The sequence below is a fragment of the Dendropsophus ebraccatus genome, chromosome 7 (assembly GCF_027789765.1).
Source record: "Dendropsophus ebraccatus isolate aDenEbr1 chromosome 7, aDenEbr1.pat, whole genome shotgun sequence".
Classification (NCBI taxonomy): Eukaryota; Metazoa; Chordata; class Amphibia; order Anura; family Hylidae; genus Dendropsophus; species Dendropsophus ebraccatus.
Window position 1 is genome coordinate 74233473 of NC_091460.1, and position 15502 is coordinate 74248974.

The following is a 15502-nucleotide window of genomic DNA, read 5'->3' on the forward strand; positions in this document are numbered from 1 at the left end:
CTTGCTCGACTTGTTACCTGACCTCCCGCCTGACCTTTAACTATCCGATTGTTCCCTGATTTTGTACTGCGTTGCCAGTTAGTTCTGACTTGGCTTGTTGACTCTCCTTGTTGTGTTTGTTTGTCTGTCGTGTTCTGTGTTACACTTATACAGTATAGGGCACGTCTTTGTGATTGTCCGCTACTGCCTAGAGCCGTTTGAGGCAATTAAGTAGGGAGAGTGGGTCAAACATCCTAACTTTTTGTAAGTAGTGTATTTTAAAAAGCTAGCTGTATTTTACAGTGTGTGGACCTAGCCTTAGATGGAAACTAGATGAATATTGGGTATATGTCTGGGTTTTTAGTTGTCTCAGGTTTCCGTTTGGAAGTGTGAAAGTTCACCATCTACATATAATCAAGTATATAGCGCCAGCATATTTCACAGCACTCCACAGAGACAGTACTGCCATTATTCATGTCGGTCCATGTCCCCATAGGGGCTTTAAATTAACATTAGCCTATATGAGTGCCTCTTACACTAAAGGACACAGCACTGTATTCACAGCTTTATTTAACACCGTGACAGCACTGCAGGGAAATTAAATACTTGCTGCCAGGTTCCCCAAAGATCACAGCTGATATATTTGGTTCCAAACAGCAGAGTGACCTGTGACCTTTCCAACAAAAAGTGGACTGCAGGTGTACAAAAAAAACGCATCACCTTTTCAGCCTACTTCTTTGTATGCATCAGATTTGCCATTTTTGTTGTGCAGTATTTTTACCTTTCTTCAAAATAAGTTTAAATGACAGATAGTGTTCATCATGAAAAAGCATTTACGCAGTTAAAAAGGTAAAATGAGAGATGTTATTTTTTTTTTTCTATTTGTGTGTGTGTGTCTTGTGTACAGTATGTGTATGTTGCTTTGTTTGTTTAGCCACAAGCTGTTCTAACAAATGAGTTTGAAAGCAATTTGCAAAAAAGCCTATTCATAAAATACACTATTGGGGAAAAAAACATGCCATTGCCAGACAGAATCGATTTGCTTAACACCTGACATAATAAATTGTATATTAAAGCCAGACAGTGTTGCTGTTTTGGGGGGCATAATTATATTAAATCGACCCAAACTACATTGCAAACAACTGAACTGAACAAGCATCCCTGGAGATGAAAATTGTTTCTGGGAGTTAAATATTTTATATACAGTGTGCACAACTTTGGAAAAAAATGTTTTATATATATATATATATATATATATATATATATATATATATATAGGGAGACCAGACAGCTAAATGACGTCCGTAATTTTAGACTCAAAATGACAGATGTCATTTTAAAAAGGACTACACCAATAACTCATATGGGGAACCCGAAATAATCAAAAGAATAAAATCAGACCTTAATTATCAAAATACAAGTTTTATTAAGTCAATCACAGAAAAAACAACACTAAAAACAAGACCTGGGGAGGTGGGAGACCAAGTTGCTGGGACAAATTATTTAAAGTGCCAGTGCATCCATATACATATATTGTAAACTACATGTTATAATTCATCCAGCATAACGTGCATAATAAAGTGCCAGTGCCAATTATTACAGTACGCTGATAAGAATCACATATAAATAGACAAATCCATATGGATGACAAGGTAGTTACCAAACTATAACACAGGTCCCAGTCCACTAGTACCCCACCTCACACTCCAACGCCATTTCGCTTTCCTAGCTTCGTCGAACATATATAACTGACATGTTATATATGTTCCTCAAGTTGTTACGATTACAATGATATGTAACATGTATAACTTTTCTTGTATCTGATGGCCTGTAAAAAATTCAAACCATTGTTAAGAAATATATGTTCCTTAAAATCGTTCTATTCCCAGGCTTATAGCGCTTTTATCCTTTGGTCTATGTGGCTTTGTCAGGTGTCATTTTTTGTGCCATGATGTGTTCTTTCTATCGGTACCTTGATTGCACATATGCGACTTTTTGATAGCTTTTTATTACAATTTTTCTGGATTTGATGCGACCAAAAATGCGCAATTTTGCACTTTGGGATTTTTTTGCACTTACGTCGTTTACCGTGCGAGATCAGGAATGTGATTAACTAATAGTTTGCGATAGTTTGCGGCGATAGGAAACATTTATTTATTTTTATTTATAACCTGGGAAAAGGGGGGTGATTCAGACTTTTATTAGGGGAGGGGACTTTTTATTGACAACAACACTTTATTTTATTTTTTTACACTTATACTAGAAGCCCCCCTGGGGGACTTCTAGTATATACACTTTGATCTCTCATTGAGATCTTTGCTATATACTTATACAGCAAAGATCAATGAGATCGGCACTCGTTTGCTTTTGGCTGCTGCAGCCGGAAACAATCGAGTGCCGAGTCGGGGTCGGCGCCATCTTGGAGCGGACTCCCGCCGGCATGAGTTACGGAGATGCAGTTGCATCTGATTACCTTATTAGCAGGCATGGCGATCGGACCGTGCCCGCTAATAGCCGCGGCCCCGGGCTACATGAGGCACCCGGGACCGCGGCGGTTCAGAACGGGGTCGCCGCTTTGAACACCCGCACCCACGTGAAGACGTACAGTTATGTCCTCGTGCGGGAAAGGGTTAAGAAACCAATACATTTTAAACCCCCTTATACATTCAATAATATATTTTGAAGACATATTTTCTGAACCATCTTACCGAGTATGATCTACTGTATGTTGCTGAATGAATATTTAAAGAACCTTTATGTTGCTTTACTTGTTTGTTTGTTGTGATTTTTATAATAGATGCAGCTCATTGTCCTGAATTCAATTTCAGACTTTTATAATACGTATCTGAATTATTAATCTGAATGTGCAATGTGTTACTTGTGCAGGGTTGTAGCTCAGTAAATAATGGAGGCAACAACAACCAAGGTATACCTTGTAATAAAAATGGATGTGACTATGAATATGCTTTATCAAAAAGGCAGCAAAATATGTTCTTTAACTAAATTCTGGGATTCTGTTTATTTACCTTTATATAAATATAGTGGTTTCATTCAAAAGTACAAAAAAAATTGTATCCATTTATCAATGGCATCCAAAAATTGCAAAGCTGTTTATTTGGCATTCTGTGAATACAAATCTGAACTATGAATTTTAAAATATAATTCACATGCAAAATGAAATGTGTTTATGCTATACTATTTCAATTTTGTTAAATCATAGTTATGACAGCTATGACACAATAGATATTTATTTATTTTGTGGCCCAGGCTTTGGTTAGACCCTATGTCACCTTATCATTGGTGACTATACTGTCGCTACATTTCTTGGGCACATAAAGTACTAGTTATTGATCTACAATTGACTAGAAAATGCATACAATTTACTTCTTGGTCACCTAGAAATAGTTATGGCATAGTTATTAACATTGGTTCATTAGGATATCAGAAAATTTAACATTTCTGGATTTTCAGGAGTAGACACAGTATGGACTGGGCTAGAAATTAAGAGTAAGGCCTTATTCACACGTCCCCTAAAAATGCACACATAGGATTTAATGGGCCCTAAAATTGTTTGTGGTCGTAGATCTGCGACCACAGACAATTTTAGGGCCCAATAAATCTTTTGTGTGCATTCATACCTTCCGTACTGTCATCCACTCCTATCACCGTACTCCCCGCACCTATCACTGTTCCTATCTCTAACCGCTCCCGTCACCAGCTCCCATAACCCCCACTCCCATTACCACTCTTGTCACCGCTCCTGTCTCTCCCTGCTCCTGTCACCGCTCCCGTCTCTCCCCGCTACTGCCAGACGGTCCCTGTAAAACATTGAACCTGTGAATTAGGCTTAATGGAAAAGGAAAATTCTTTATATCCATATTTCCCTGCTGCCTTTAAAGGGGAGTCCATACAATTTTCCATTGTATACTATAAAATAAACTTGCTATTTTCATTTTAATAATAAGCTAATGCTTCCTGTTTTGTAGTAATTACTTTTCAGTTGTCTATTTTTTTACTCATTGTTTTATTCAAGAAATTTTCAAAATAACAGGATAACAGAAAATGTTCAAAGTTAGTAATATAATTTTGGGCATTAGGAGGCACACAGATGTTTCACAAGAAAATACACAGTAAAATATTAAACTCTTTCTGTTTCTTTTCTTTTGCTCCCTAAGAAAATACAAGATAAGCGCTGCGGAATCTGTCGGTGCTATATAAATAAATATTATTATTATATATTATTATTAAGAACACCTGGTGCCCGGGAAAAACAGTTCTCTCTTTTTTATCCTCACAGATTACAGGATTACAGTGAGAGAGAGAGAGAGAGAGAGAGAGAGAGATATGATGGGGTCTCACTATGCACTATAACTCACCAATTACCTTTGCTCTGCTTCCTCTAACACTAATCTCTATTGGGCTATTCACACGTTCCATTTTTTTCATGGATCTGCAATCCGCTCTGTAAAAATAGGACATGTGATAACTTGGACGAGATCATGGCATGGATTTCTCCCATAAAAGTCTATGAGATACGTGTTTTTCAAGGATTGCACGCATCTGACATCTGCATCTGTGGAAAACATGGATGTGATGTAATCAGTGTAATTTAAAAGCTAAAACAGATCCATGAAAAGCACAGACACGGATGCAAAACAGGTGCAATCATGGATGGTTTTTCACAGATCACGGAGGTAGATAGTGGACTTTCTCCACAGACCTTAATAATCACGGAATGTGTGAATAAGGCCTAAGGAAAGAGATAGATAAAGCTGAAAGCCAGGACACAAGATTATTGACCAAAACATCCCAATGCCTCCCCTGGATTTTCTTCTTCTCAAAGTGCATTTCTTCCCCTTGTAAGACACATACACATATTTAGCCATCTAAAATCTGCAAAAGAAAATGTGGTTTGTCTTATCAGGTCACCTTTTTTTCATTTCTACATGATCCAGTTCTGATAATCATATGCAAACTAAGGTCAGCATGGGCTCTCTGACTGGTCTCCTGCCACAAAGCCCCACATGCATCAGACTACAAAGCACTGTGCAGATTTACAAATTTTTCCCTATGTGTTCTGAAACTTTTATATGATAATCCAATCAAATTTAGAAACAGAATACAAGCCGCGCTCACCAGCCAATGTTTTCAAATCTTTATTTCATGATTAAAAGCAGCAGACACAGTGAGGACAACACATTAAGCAGACACCAGGCAGGTATGGTAACAGCCTGTTTGAAACAGGCTGTTACCATACCTGCCTGGTGTCTGCCCAATGTGTTGTCCTCACTGTGTCTGCTGTGACATCTTATATAGACAGGACGGGTCTTTCCAAATCATGTCTAATCAACAGAATTTATGGATTCACATCAAGGTGTAGAAAAATATCCTCAACATCCGGTCCCATACTAAGTGTGCACATAGCCTTAACCTGCAAATATGTATGCTAATAACATCTTGTTCTACATGTTAACAATTTCCATACAGTGCAACTTCCTAATATGATACAATGTGAAACAAAACAATTTGTAATGGCTGGAGTGAATTATGCTGTTTGCTTTGCAAATAAATTGCTTTCTAATCAGAAAATGTTAATTACTCACCATTTAATTTTGCACAAATTAAATACTCCATCGTCTACAATTAAAAGAACATTTAAAATTGCAGTTCAGACGTCCAGTAAAAATAAGATAAATATACGCAAATAAGCTGATCATTTGTGCAAATGCTGTTTGTTTTAAAGGGAACCTGTCACCCCCCAGTGCCGGGGCGAAGGCCGTCTGACCCACCGCTACAGTCCCGGATACTTATCCCATCTCGGCAAGTCCTGCTCCTGCAGCCGATCCCGGGACGGAGATCTCCTTGTCAGAAGCCTGTCGCATGCGCTGCAGAGATGAGTCCAAAAGCAAGTGCCAGGCCGGGATCAGCATCATTATGGCACAGACCCCGGCTGGTGCCGGAAGCAAGGATCGCCCCTTCGTGACTACGATCCACCCTACTAGACACCAGGAATGAGGTTGCAGTAAGTTTTCAGAGGCAGCTGTCAACTTTGAGAGCTGCATCTGAAAACTTGAATAGCGGGCACGGCAATCAGAGCGTTCCCCGCTAAAAGCCACGGTCCCGGGCTACAGTACATGCTGCACCCGGGACAACAGCAGTTTAGAGCGGGGCCGCCGCTGGATGTACAGGTACGCCCAGGGTCGTCTAGGAGTTAAGTTTGGGCAAAAGCTTATTTGTTGAAGGGTATGTAAAAAGCATGTCTTAGGGTATGATACCGCACAGTTATTTTACAGCCACCTTTTTGCTGTTAAAATTATGTTTGCCCAAAGCAATGGCCGCAAAACAAACGTTGTGTGAACACCTAAAAGAGTAACTTAACCCCTTAAAGGGGTATTCCCCCCCCCCCCCAAATGATTTTTGCTTTAATAAATTGCACACCCATAGCTTTCCATCTTACCAATATACATTTATTATGGATTCAGCACAGCTTTGCTGTTTTCTAGGTGCACTCCCTGTGGTCGAATAAATTCATCAAAATTTAGTCCAGTCCGACATCACTTCCTCCTCCTGGCCCTCACCCTCTGTATCGGGGATCATGTGTCATCCATCTTTTCAGTGGACAGGGTTAGCGATTATAACCCTGCCCAGTAAAGAGAGGGATCACAGTCTCATAAGTTATGCTGGAACCCCCATACATATATTCTGCCTGCACGAACACCTGCCCCATCCAACAGCACCGCCGTCTACCTACACCAGTCCGCCGCCCTGGGGCATACATACATTACCCTCCCGGCGATTGCCCCAGCCCCCTCCCGTCCCCCAAACACGCTGTCATCACTACCCTGGCCCGCTCCTGTGATGTTCCTGTGTGCCGCCTGCTGTACCAATCCAACACCCCATGGGCGATCGCATCCGCCTCTGCCCCCCCTGCACTGAGACACACAGCCCCTAACCTCGCTGTCAGCCCCAGCCAGGCTCGCTCTGCTGGCTTTCGAACCCCACCCCGCACTGAGACCCCCCCAACCCCACTCTCAGCCCTGTCCCAGCCTGCTCCGGAGTGGGCTTGGACAGGGCTGACAGTGGGGTTAGGGGGGAGTCTCGATGCGGGGTAGGGGTCGATAGCCAGCAGAGTATACCCAGAGGGAGAGAGACTGATGTGGGTTGGCAGCACAGATAACAGGAGCGGGCCCGTCCGAAGGGGGAGGGGCCCAAAGCATATCCAGAGGGAGGGGGACTGATGCGGGCAGGCGGCACAGATAACCGTCAGTCCCTTCCCAGCCAACTCCGCTAATCTTGCGATCCATCAGAAGCTCTGTGACCTGAAATATTATGGCATTGATACATTATGATGTGGATGGATAAAAAAATTGAGAAAGAGGATGAAATAAAGAAGGACACATAAGAGCAAAATAAAGAACTGCTGAAGTAAGTGTACATAAGAGGAGACGATAATGTCAGTGCAGATAGGAGGAGGTGAGGATGTCAGTGTGCAGATAGGAGATGATAATGATAGTATGCAAATAGGAGGAGGTGAGGATGTCAGTGTGCAGATAGGAGGAGAGGATGATGTCAGTGTGCAGATAGGTGGAGGTGATGATGTCAGTGTGCAGATAGGAGATGATGATGCCAGTATGCAGAAAGGAGGAGGTGATGATGTCAGTGTGCAGATAGGAGATGATGATGCCAGTATGCAGAAAGGAGGAGGTTATGATGTCAGTGTGCAGATAGAAGAAGGTTATGATGTCAGTGTGCAGATAGGTGGAGGTGATGATGTCAGTGTGCAGATAGGAGATGATGATGCCAGTATGCAGAAAGGAGGAGGTTATGATGTCAGTGTGCAGATAGAAGGAGGTTATGATGTCAGTGTGCGGATAGGAGAAAGTGATGTCAGTGTGCAGATCGGAGGAGGTGATGTCAGTGTGCAGATAGGAGATGATGATGACAGTATGCAGATAGGTGGAGGTGATGTCAGGGTGCAGATAGGAGGAGTAATGATGTCAGTGTGCAGATAGGAGGAGAGGATGATGTCAGTGTGCAAATAGGAGGAGGTTATGATGTCAGTGTGCAGATAGAAGAAGTAATGATGTCAGTGTGGAGATAGGAGGAGAGGATGATGTCAGTGTGCAGATAGGAGGAGTAATGATGTCAGTGTGCAGATAGGAGGAGGTTATAATGACAGTATGCAGATAGTAGAAGGTGATGTCAGTGTGCAGATAGGAGATGATGACAGTATGCAGATAGTAGAAGGTGATGTCAGGGTGCAGATAGGAGGCGTGATGATGTCAGTGTGCAGATAGGAGGAGTGATGATGTCAGTGTGCAGATAGGAGGAGAGGATGATGTCAGTGTGCAGATAGGAGGAGAGGATGATGTCAGTGTGCAGATAGGAGGAGAGGATGATGTCAGTGTGCAGATAGGAGGAGAGGATGATGTCAGTGTGCAGATAGGTGGAGGTGAGGATGTCAGTGTGCAGATAGGTGATGATGATGCCAGTATGCAGAAAGGAGGAGGTTATGATGTCAGTGTGCAGATAGGTGGAGGTGATGATGCCAGTATGCAGATAGGAGGAGGTTATGATGTCAGTGTGCAGATAGGAGAAGGTGATGTCAGTGTGCAGATAGGAGGTGATGATGTCAGTGTGCAGATAGGAGAAGGTGATGCCAGTACGCAGATAGGAGAAGGTGATGCCAGTATGCAGATAGGAGGAGGTTATGATGTCAGTGTGCAGATAGGAGAAGGTGATGTCAGTGTGCAGATAGGAGGAGGTGATGTCAGTGGGCAGATAGGAGAAGGTGATGTCAGTGTGCAGATAGGAGGAGGTGATGTCAGTGTGCAGATAGGAGGAGTGATGATGTCAGTGTGCAGATAGGAGGAGTGATGATGTCAGTGTGCAGATAGGAGGAGTGATGATGGCACTTCCCTACACTGAGCCGCCACAGATCTATGTATTCTGATCTCCCAAAAATCACCCAGTGTATAATGCACCTAGGACCCAACTACAACAGCTGCAGGCACTACAACTCCCAGCATTTACTGACTGCAGCCCTCAGGATATGCTGGGAGTTGTAGTAGTTGGATTCTAGTTTATAAGTTTGCGCTAGTGTACTGTAATGACCGCGGGGCTGTGTCAGTACACTACCGCAAACAATACACTTACCTATTTAGACCCCAATGGTACCCAGTCTCTGCACACTATAGAAGTGATTACAGTGCAGTTACTAATGACTCACGGGTGACGTCTTCTCCAATTGCTGTTGCTCACTCTTTGCTTTCCTCTCCATCTGGCGCAGCCATCATGACTTCTCCGACCACAACTCATCTGCAGAGGGGCAGCTGGGGTTGACTGGAGAAGGGAGGCAGCTGGGGGTGGCAGGGACAGGGGGAGTAGATGGGGTGGCTGGGGGAGCAGCTAGGGGGGCAAGGAGAGCAGCTAGGGGGGCAGGGACAGGGGGAGCAGCTGGGGTGATGGGAAGCAGCTGGGGTGACAGGGGGAGGGGGAGCAGCTGGGGTGACAGGGGGAACAGCTGGGGTGACACTGACAGGGGGAGGGGGAGAAGCTGGGGGGGGAGGGGGAGCAGCTGTGGTGACAGGGGGAGGGGGAGAAGCTGGGGGACAGGGAGAGCAGCTGAGGTGACAGAGGGAGGGGGAGCAGCTATGGTGACAGGGGAGAAGCTGGGGGGCAGGGGAAGAAAGATGGGGGCAGCTGGGGTGATAAGGGCAGGGGGACAGGGGGAGGAGCTGTGATGAGAGGGGAGAAGCTGGGGGGCAGGGGAGAAGATGGGGGGCAGCTGGGGTGATAGGGGGAGGGGGAACAGCTGGGGTGACAGGGGAGAAGCTGGGGGGCAGGAGGAGAAGATAGGGCAGCTGGGGTGAAAGGGGCAGGGTGAGCAGCTGGGGGGCAGGGAGAGAAGCTGGGGGGGCAGGGAGAGAAGCTGGGAGGGCAGGGAAAGAAGCTGGGGGGGGCAGAGAGAGAGGCTGGGGGCAGGGTGAGAAGCTGGGCGGGTAGGGAGAGAAGCTGGGAGGCAAGGCTTGATGGTGAGGGGCAGGGGGATTGGCCGAGGGGCTGGAGGTACAGGGAGAGAAGCTGGGGGGCAGGGGGATCGCCAAGGGGCTGGAGGGGCAGGGAGAGAAGCTGGGGGGGGCAAAGAGAGAAGATGGGGTAGGGGAATCGGCCGAGGGGCTGGAGGTACAGGGAGATAAGCTGGGGGGCAGTGGGATCGGCCGAGGGGCAGGGAGAGAAGCTTGGGGGGCAGAGAGAGAAGCTGGGGGTAGGGGGATTGGCCCAGGGGCTGGAGGGGAGGGGAAAGAAGCTGGGGGGCAGGGGTTTCGGCCGAGGGGCTGGAGGGGCAGAGAGAGAAGCTGGGGGCAGGGGGATCGAACGAGGGGCTGGAGGGGCAAGGAGAGAAGCTGGGGGGCAGGGGGATTGACCGAGGGGCTGGAGGGGCAGGTTAGGCAGGCTGGCCAGGTGAGCTTCCGGCACACAGCCTGTTACACACAGGCACGGAAGCTCACAGCAGCAGCACGCGGTGCCCAGACTTCCTGCTCGGCGCAATGACGTCACTGTGCACCGCTGCCGAGCAGGAAGTCGGGGCACCGCGTGCTGCTGCTGTGAGCTTCCGTGCCTGTGTGTAACAGGCTGTCTGCCGGAAGCTCACCCGGCTGACACAGCGCACCCCCTCCCGGGCACGGCAAAGGGGGGTTAAAAAAAAAAAAAAATAAAATGCAACAGCCAGAACCCGGAACCCTGCTTCTGGGTTTGGGTTGGTGGGGGCCTCTTTGTGGTGGGGGCCCCGGGGCATGTACCCCTGGTTCACCTGGTGCCCATTCCTTAATCCACCCTGGCTGTAACCATCATATGGGAGGGGGAACAGCTGGGGTGACAGGGGAGAAGCTGGGGGGCAGGAGGAGAAGATAGGGCAGCTGGGGTGAAAGGGGCAGGGTGAGCAGCTGGGGGGCAGGGAGAGAAGCTGGGGGGGCAGGGAGAGAAGCTGGGAGGGCAGGGAAAGAAGCTGGGGGGGGCAGAGAGAGAGGCTGGGGGCAGGGTGAGAAGCTGGGAGGGTAGGGAGAGAAGCTGGGAGGCAAGGCTTGAAGGTGAGGGGCAGGGGGATTGGCCGAGGGGCTGGAGGTACAGGGAGAGAAGCTGGGGGGCAGGGGGATCGCCAAGGGGCTGGAGGGGCAGGGAGAGAAGCTGGGGGGGGCAAAGAGAGAAGATGGGGTAGGGGAATCGGCCGAGGGGCTGGAGGTACAGGGAGATAAGCTGGGGGGCAGTGGGATCGGCCGAGGGGCAGGGAGAGAAGCTTGGGGGGCAGAGAGAGAAGCTGGGGGTAGGGGGATTGGCCCAGGGGCTGGAGGGGAGGGGAAAGAAGCTGGGGGGCAGGGGTTTCGGCCGAGGGGCTGGAGGGGCAGAGAGAGAAGCTGGGGGCAGGGGGATCGAACGAGGGGCTGGAGGGGCAAGGAGAGAAGCTGGGGGGCAGGGGGATTGACCGAGGGGCTGGAGGGGCAGGTTAGGCAGGCTGGCCAGGTGAGCTTCCGGCACACAGCCTGTTACACACAGGCACGGAAGCTCACAGCAGCAGCACGCGGTGCCCAGACTTCCTGCTCGGCGCAATGACGTCACTGTGCACCGCTGCCGAGCAGGAAGTCGGGGCACCGCGTGCTGCTGCTGTGAGCTTCCGTGCCTGTGTGTAACAGGCTGTCTGCCGGAAGCTCACCCGGCTGACACAGCGCACCCCCTCCCGGGCACGGCAAAGGGGGGTTAAAAAAAAATAAAATAAAATGCAACAGCCAGAACCCGGAACCCTGCTTCTGGGTTTGGGTTGGTGGGGGCCTCTTTGTGGTGGGGGCCCCGGGGCATGTACCCCTGGTTCACCTGGTGCCCATTCCTTAATCCACCCTGGCTGTAACCATCATATGGGACTAGGTATATAGCATGTGTAATATCACACATTTAATTTTGTGTGCGTGTGCATTTTAACCCTTTTTTTTAAATGGGCATCTCCGCTCCTTTATGTCTTCAGAACACAGAAACATTTTAATCACAGTATATATAAACTACTGGATATCTAGAATTCAACATTCAACAGCCCTTATAGAGAATGAATAGAGCGGTAGGTGTGTGAGTACTCTCAGTGTCAGACTGGGCCACTTGAGAGTATTTGAGAAAGGCTCAGGATTTTTAGAGCCGAAACATCGTGTTTTTATATGCAATGGCTAAAATAAAGTAACTTTTTTTTTTTTTTTTCATGGAATGGATGCTGTCCCCAAACCCTGTTTTCTGCTACATTGAGAATGAGGTGTGGGCTGACCTGAGTGCATCCCTGGGAGGTTCTGGTGTTCCGGCTGGTGGATTTGTTTGTGTTTCTTATATACTTATATACTGGTAATATTGTTCTTGGTTTAGTGATATGGACAGTGTGGTAATAATATGGTAAACTAGAAAATGTACCCGGCGCTGCCCGGGTTTAAAGTGTCAGGGTGTATAGAAGGTCCTGTATACCTGTAGTATACAGTTGGTGGAGGTGCTGTATACCGGTAGTATAGAGTTGGTGGAGGTCTTGTATACCTGAAGTATATAGTTCGGGGGTCCTGTATACCTGTAGTCTATAGTTTGGGGTTCTGTATACCTGTAGTATAAAGTTGGTGGAGGTGCTGTGGCAGTGTTATCCAGTCACAGTATGGTGGTATTGGTAAGGTCTGGTATAGCGGTGTTATCCAGTTACTGTATGGCGGTATTGGTCAGGTCTGGTGTGTCGGTGTTATCCAGTCACAGTATGGTGGTATTGGTCAGGTCTGGTATGGCGGTGTTGTCAAGTCACAGTATGGCGGTATTGGTCAGGTCTGGTATAGCAGTGTTATCCAGTCACAGTGTGGCCGTATTGGTCAGGTGTGGTATGGCAGTGTTATTCAGTCACAGTGTGGCCGTATTGGTCAGGTCTGGTATGGCAGAGTTATCCAGTCACAGTTTGGTGGTATTGGTCAGGTCTGGTATGGCGGTGTTATCCATTCACAGTATGGCGGTATTGGTCAGGTCTGGTATGGCGGTGTTATCCAGTCACAATGTGGCGGTATTGGTCAGGTCTGGTGTGGCGGCCTTATTTGGTATGGTATGACAGTGTTATTCAGTCACAGTATGGCGGTATTGGTCAGGTCTGGTATGGCAGTGTTATCCAGTCACAGTATGGTGGTATTGGTCAGGTCTGGTGTGGCGGCGTTATCCAGTCACAGTATGGCGGTATTGGTCAGGTCTGGTATGGCAGTTTTATCCAGTCACAGTGTGGCGGTATTGGTCTGGTCTGGTATGACGGTGTTATCCAGTCACAGTATAGCGGTATTGGTCAGGTCTGGTATGGAGTTGTTATCCAGTCACAGTGTGGCGGTATTGGTCAGGTCTGGTGTGGCAGTGTTATCCAGTCACAGTATGGCGGTATTGGTCAGGTCTGGTGTGGCGGTGTTAAAGGGGTATTCCCCCCAAAATTATTTTTGCATTAATACGTTGCCCACCCGTAGCTTTCCATCTTTCCAATACAAAGTTATTATGGATTCTGCACAGTTTTGCCGTATCCAGCTGCATTCACCTCCATGGATTGCATAGAATCATCAGACCTCAGTCTACTCCGACACGCTCCCTGCTCCTGGCCCCCACCCTCCGTGTCGGCCGTGTCCTCAGTCCCAGCACAGTGAAGTGACAGAGAACACTAATGGGGTGGCTGCTGTTAGAGAGGGAGACAGTGATCAGCGCAGCTGTGACTGTCTCCCTCTCTAACAGCAGCCACCCAGTCACCCCCAGCCCAGAGCTCACCCAGTGTCCAGAGCCTCCTGGCAGCACCCACCCGCAGCACACAGCCCCCTGGCCCACAACCAACAGCCCCCCCCATCACCCGTGGCATCCCTCACTCACCCGAGGCATAGCCGCTGCACTCACCCGCGGCACAGCCACCCCCCGCGGCAAGCTCCGCGGCAAGCTCCGCCCCCACGATCGCCCGCGGATAGCTTCACCCCCCCGCGATCGCCCGCGGCAAGCTCCGCCCACCATCGCCCGCGGCAAGCTCCGCCCCCATCGCCCGCAGCAAGCTCCGCCCCCCCAGTCATCCGCGGCTCTGCTACACCGCCCCCCCAACTCAGCTCTGCTACACCGTCCCCCCAACTCAGCTCTGCTACACCGTCCCCCCAACTCAGCTCTGCTACACTGTCCCCCCAACTCAGCTCTGCTACACTGTCCCCCCAACTCAGCTCTGCTACACTGTCCCCCCAACTCAGCTCTGCTACACCGTCCCCCCAACTCAGCTCTGCTACACCGTCCCCCCCAACTCAGCTCTGCTACACCGTCCCCCAACTCAGCTCTGCTACACCGTCATCCCCAACTCAGCTCTGCTACACCGTCAACGCCAACTCAGCTCTGCTACACCTTCCCCCAACTCAGCTCTGCTACACCGTCACCGCCAACTCAGCTCTGCTACACCTTCCCCCCAACTCAGTTCTGCTACACCGTCCCCCCAACTCAGCTCTGCGACACCGTCCCCCCCAACTCAGCTCTGCTACATCCCCCCCCCAACTCAGCTCTGCTACACCGTCCCCCCCAACTCAGCTCTGCTACACCGTCCCCCCAACTCAGCTCTGCTACACCGTCCCCCCCAACTCAGCTCTGCTACACCGTCCACCCCAACTCAGCTCTGCTACACCGTCCCCCCAACTCAGCTCTGCTACACCGTCCCCCCCCCAACTTAGCTCTGCTACACTGTCCCCCGCAACTCAGCTCTGCTAAACCGCCCCCCAACTCAGCTCTGCTACACCTTCCCCCCAACTCAGTTCTGCTACACCGTCCCCCCAACTCAGCTCTGCGACACCGTCCCCCCCAACTCAGCTCTGCTACATCCCCCCCCAACTCAGCTCTGCTACACCGTCCCCCCCAACTCAGCTCTGCTACACCGTCCCCCCAACTCAGCTCTGCTACACCGTCCCCCCCAACTCAGCTCTGCTACACCGTCCACCCCAACTCAGCTCTGCTACACCGTCCCCCCAACTCAGCTCTGCTACACCGTCCCCCCCCCAACTCAGCTCTGCTACACTGTCCCCCGCAACTCAGCTCTGCTAAACCGCCCCCCAACTCAGCTCTGCTACACCGTCCTTCCCCAACTCAGCTCTGCTACACCGTCCCCTCAACTCAGCTCTGCTACACCGTCCCCACCAAGTCAGCTCTGCTACAACGTCCCCCAACTCAGCTCTGCTACACCGTCCCCCCCAACTCAGTTCTGCTACACCGTTCCCCCAACTCAGCTCTGCTACATTGTCATCCCCAACTCAGCTCTGCTATAACGTCACTTCCAACTCAGCTCTGCTACACCGTCATCCCCAACTCAGCTCTGCTACATTGTCATCCCCAACTCAGCTCTGCTACAACGTCACTTCCAACTCAGCTTTGCTACAACGTCTCTTCCAACTCAGCTCTGCTACACCGACACCACCATCTCAGCTCTGCTACACTGTCATCATCTCCTTCATTGTCTCAGCTCTACTACTTCACCATC